At 43.9% G+C, this 4,999-nt stretch overlaps 1 non-coding gene across 1 annotated transcript; it reads left to right on the top strand.

Annotated features, from left to right (window-relative positions):
- Window positions 1-2,452: 2,452 nt before the first annotated feature.
- LOC112482805 lies at window positions 2,453-2,556 on the top strand. The gene has a single exon (XR_003047414.1). It is a non-coding gene; the product is annotated as a small nucleolar RNA U13 (small nucleolar RNA).
- The last annotated feature ends 2,443 nt before the right edge of the window (window positions 2,557-4,999 follow it).

The raw sequence follows: 4,999 nt of genomic DNA, 5'->3' as shown, positions 1-4,999 counted from the left end.
CAAAATTTGTTGCACTAACCCTTGTGGATACCTTGCTCATCTTCTGAAGCCTCACGTCCAGCCAGGTACCCAGGAACTGGAGCAGGGGACAAGGAAGAGCCAGGCTGGGGCAGGAATAACTTTATAGAGTTTCCCACAGTAATGATGCCCAAAGTGCCCTTATTAGCAGGCTAAACTGTCTTCTCTGGCTTCCTCATAAGCCCATAGCAGCCTTAGAGAAGAGCACCCCAGACCCCTAAACCAAGAGGTGCTGAGGAGGGTGTAGAATTGGGCATTCGCAACCCAGAAAGTTGTTGGATGCCAACTCTGGCCACTGCTGTGCTTGGTTCTGGGAAAGCATTACCTATATAAAACTTTTAGTCCCTAGCTAGGTGCTTAATAAAACTATTAACTCATTTAGTCAAGAAAAGATGTTTGAACACCTACAACATGCTAGGTACTGTACTAGTCACTGAGGAGGCAGTGATGAGAAAGAGGGGTCCAGGCCCTGCTCACATGGGGCTTCTAATCTAGTGGGGGAGCTGGACAAGAAACAAAACTTCACACACACACACACACACACACACACACACACACACACACACACCCCAAACTTTGTTTGGGACAGTGAAAGAGCACTTGAGAGAGGTGTCTTGTTTATCCTGAGAATGAAGAAAGAAATATAAAGAAGGTGTAGGAGCTTATCTGGGGATCGTGGGGGAAGGAGAGTTTCAGACAGAAAGAACAACCTGTGCAAAAGTCTGGAGGTAGGAAAAGGCTTGGTGCCCTCCAGGAACGGAACGAGGCCAGTTTGTTTGGAAAATTATTCAGCCATAAAGAGAAATGAAGCACCCATACATGCTACAACATGGATGAACCTCAAAAAAATTATGCCAAGTGAAAGAAGTCAGTCACAAAAGGTCACATACTGTATGACTCCGTTTATATGAAATATCCAGGACAGGCAAATCCATAAAGAAAAAAAGCAGATCCGTAGTTGTCAGGGGCTGGGGGAAGGAGACATTATATAAATCATAGAGTGAGTGCCCTGTGGGTCCCCCATGTCCTCGAGTACCTCTTAGCCTTCCTTATTGCTTCTTATCTGACTTGTCATGTCAACACACTCCTGTTACTATCTTTCTTACAGAGGGATGTACAGAACTGAACCCAACTTTCCCAGTGTGGCCTGAGATGAGGGCCAGGGAGTGTCTGTCACTTCCTTCGTTCTTCGCTCAGTGCTCCTATTAATGCTGCCAGCATACTCATCTGGAAGCCACGTCACACTGCTAACTGGTCAGAGCTGACACTAATTCAAGCCCTTAAACTCTTTCTTCTCATATTTTCGGTCAACCCTATCAGCTCTGTCCTGCAGTACTGCGCTGATTTTATGAAGATTTTGGACCTACTATGTTCACCCTGGGCCAGTGAAGAGCAGATTCCCCAGTTCTCGAATGGGTCTGACCCTCACCTGTGTGGTCTTGGACAAACAACTGACATTTTCTGGGATGGCCAAATAACCACCAAGTTCAGAGGGCCTGAGTTAGAGTCCGGCTCAGCCTCTCACTTGCTATGTGACTTTGGGCAAATGACTTCATCTTCCTGAACCTCGATTTCCCCATCTGTAAAACACAATATAATAGTGCTCACCCCACTAGTGTCAGGAGTGAATGAAATACACATATACCCACAGGGAACTGAATTCCAGTTCCATCCCTGGCTCAGTGATTTTGAATAACCTTGAGTAAGCTGAGTCACTGCTCAGAGACAGATGATGAATAAAGAGCATGCATGCATTCAACAAACACTTCTTGGGATCCCACTGTTGTCCAGGCCTGGGTAGGTATTCCAAGAGCAGGACTTGGGATCTGTCTTAAGGTTTCCTGTCTGACGGTGAGTCTGGACACACACATGGACAGGTGGTCACCCTGCCACCACCTGAGGGATCTAGAAAGGCTCAGAAACCAAATCCTGAGGACCCAGCTGCAAACTCTTTGGTTGCCAGTTCTTTCTCAAGGCCATAATCTGCTGCTGAGTCCATAGTAGGTGGACGGGGGTGTCCAGCAAGCCTGGGGAGGAAGGAGACTGCACAGATGCCCTCCACCCTTGGCCATCCCTGCAAGTGGCTCTAGGAACAAAACCCCCTAATACTTATGAGATTATTGTGTCATTTGCTCCTTTTTCTTAAATATGACCACGAGGGGGAATTATGTGTCTGCTGCAAATTGGCATACTTGACCCTCCCCTCCTTCTCCCTTCCCTTTCTCCCTCTTCTTCTCTCCCTCTAATTTGCAGAGCTCCTTATGCATTTTTTTTTTTCCCAAAGCAGCAACCCTATGAATTAGCTTGGGTCAGGCAGGTGAAAAACCACAATATTGATTCATTGTTGGAAATAAGAAGAGAAGGAAAGAAATGCCACCATACTCCTGCTTCTCAGAGAGAATCACTGAGGATGTTTTTGAAGATATCCTTCTAGATCCTTTTGCAGTTCATAAGCATGATGACTGTGTGTTCACACTCCTGTGTGAGATGTGCCTCCCTCAAATCCTGTTACGACATCAGCACATTACCCATCAGATGTAAAAAAATATCCTTCTAGTTTTTTTCTTTGTATGTGTTTTATTTTTGAAATTGATACATATCTTTATGCAATGGGGTCATATTGTATATACTGTTCTATAATATTACCTTTGCAATCCATGTCATTCCCATGTAAAGATAGAGAAACTGAGGCAGAGTGTCCAGTGACTGCCAGGGGGCAGAGTGGGGCACAGATCCTCTGTTCCTGTCCAGGACTCTTAACTTTGAGGACCACGTGGACCGTACTCTGTGGGGGCCTTGGAGCAGTTTCTAGGCCCAGCTGGAGCGGAGCAGGCAGAGGGAAGCCTGGTTGCCCTTTGGATGGCCTCCCACGGCTGCTCTCCAGAGTGTGCAGGACCCAGAGTCCTGTGTCAGCCCTGCAGAGTAGCCAAGATCCAGGTCCCCTGGGAGCACCTCCTAGGCCCACACTCACCCCTTCCTGGACGCATGTCCTCTCAGAGCTGCTAATGGGGGCCTGGACAAAATGCGAAATTAGATTATTTATTTGAGATTTTTCTTGTTTCTTGAGGTAGGACTGTATCGCTATAAATTTCCCCCTTAGGACTGGCTACAAGGCAGTGATAGATTTTGAGTCATTGTGTTTTCATTTTCATTTGTCTCAAGGTATCTTTTGATTTATTCCTTGATCTCATTGTTAATCCATTCATTGTCTAGTAGCATCACACCAAGGCCTTCCTCAGGCCTGCAGACACCCGTGATTTGTTCAAGAATGACTGCAGTTTAGGCAGTGCTGGTTACTCATCACTGGAATTGTTGCCTGAAGTGCTGAGAGCCCAGCCCTACTGATTGTTGCTAAAAGAACCTACTGCTGAGAGAGCCAGCTGGGGCTGGTTACCCAGACACTAATATGCCTTTAGCAATTCGAGAGTTGGCTGGGGTGGGGTAAAGCTAGCAAATTTCACCAGGCCAATGCAGATCAGATTTGGTACCAGTGCCAAGCCTGCAGCCCTGAGCAAAACTCTGCGGCCTTGGGCATGCAGATACCCACCCATGATTTGTTCAAGAGATACTCCAGTTCTCACCTTGAAGCCACACAACTCAATTTTTTCCTGTATGTCTCAAGCACCTCCCAAGCTGCTATCCCTCCGCTGGAGCCCAGGGTGAGTGCCTACAAGGGAATGAATCTGAGCGTGGGCATTTTAAGGGGACAGCTGGATTTCCAGCTTCCTTCCATCTTACCCGGACTGTCGGAATCCCCACTGATTTTCACAGCCAGATTTTGTGGAGACTCCTCTTCCTGGCTACAAGGCTATAGTAATCAAAACAGCATGGTACTGTCATAAAAACAGACACATAGATCAATGGAACAGAATAGAGAGCACAGAAATAAATCCATACCTATTTGGTCATTTAATCTTTGACAAAGGAGGCAAGAATATTCAATGGGGTAAAAACGGTCTCTTCAATAAATGATGTTGGGAAAAATGGACAGATATATGCAAAAAAATGAGAAACTGGACCACCTTCTTACAGCACATGCAGGAATAAACTCAAAATAGATTAAAGACTTAAATGTAAGACTCCAAACCATAAAACTCTTAGAAGAAAATACAGACATTGCTCTTGGTAATATTTTTTCTGATATATTTTCTTGGGCAAGGGAAATGAAAGAAAAAAAATGGGACTATATCAAATTAAAAAGCTTTGCAAGCAAAGGAAACTATCAACGAAATGAAAAGACAACCTACTGAATAGGAGAAGATATTCGTCTATGGTACATCTGATAAGGGGTTAATATCCAAAATTTATAAAGAATTTATAAAACTCGACACCCCCAAAAAATCCAATTTAAAAATGAACAGAAGACCTGAATAGGTATATCTCCAAAGAGGACATACGGATGGCCAATAGACATATGAAAAGATGCTCAGTGTCACTAATCATCAGAGAAATGTAAATTAAAACCATAGTGAGATATCACCTCACACCTGTCAGAATGGCTGTCATCAATAAACCAAAAAACAACAAATGTTGACAAGGATGTGGAGAAGAGGGAACCCTCATGCACTCTTGGTGAGATTGCAAATTAATACAGCCACTACGGAAAATGGTTTGGAAGTTTCTCATAAAATTAAAAATAAAACTACCATATGACCCAGCAATTGCACTTCTGGGTATTTATTCAAAGAAAATCAGAACACTAAATCAAAAAGATATATGCACCCCTATGTTCACTGCAGCGCCATTTACAATAGCCAAGATATGGAAGCAACCTAAGTGCGCATAAATAGATGACTGGATAAAGAAAATGTGGGTACATATATGTAATGGAAATTACTCGGCCATAAAAAATGAAATCTTACCATTTGCAATGACACTGATGGACGTAGAGAGTATTATGCTAAGTGAAATAAGTCAGACAGAAAAAGACAAATACCATATGTGGAATCTAAAAGACAAAATAAATGAACAAACAAAATGA

Source organism: Pteropus alecto, unplaced genomic scaffold (genome assembly GCF_000325575.1).
Source record: "Pteropus alecto unplaced genomic scaffold, ASM32557v1 scaffold155, whole genome shotgun sequence".
Classification (NCBI taxonomy): Eukaryota; Metazoa; Chordata; class Mammalia; order Chiroptera; family Pteropodidae; genus Pteropus; species Pteropus alecto.
This window is presented reverse-complemented; position numbering and strand designations above follow the sequence as displayed.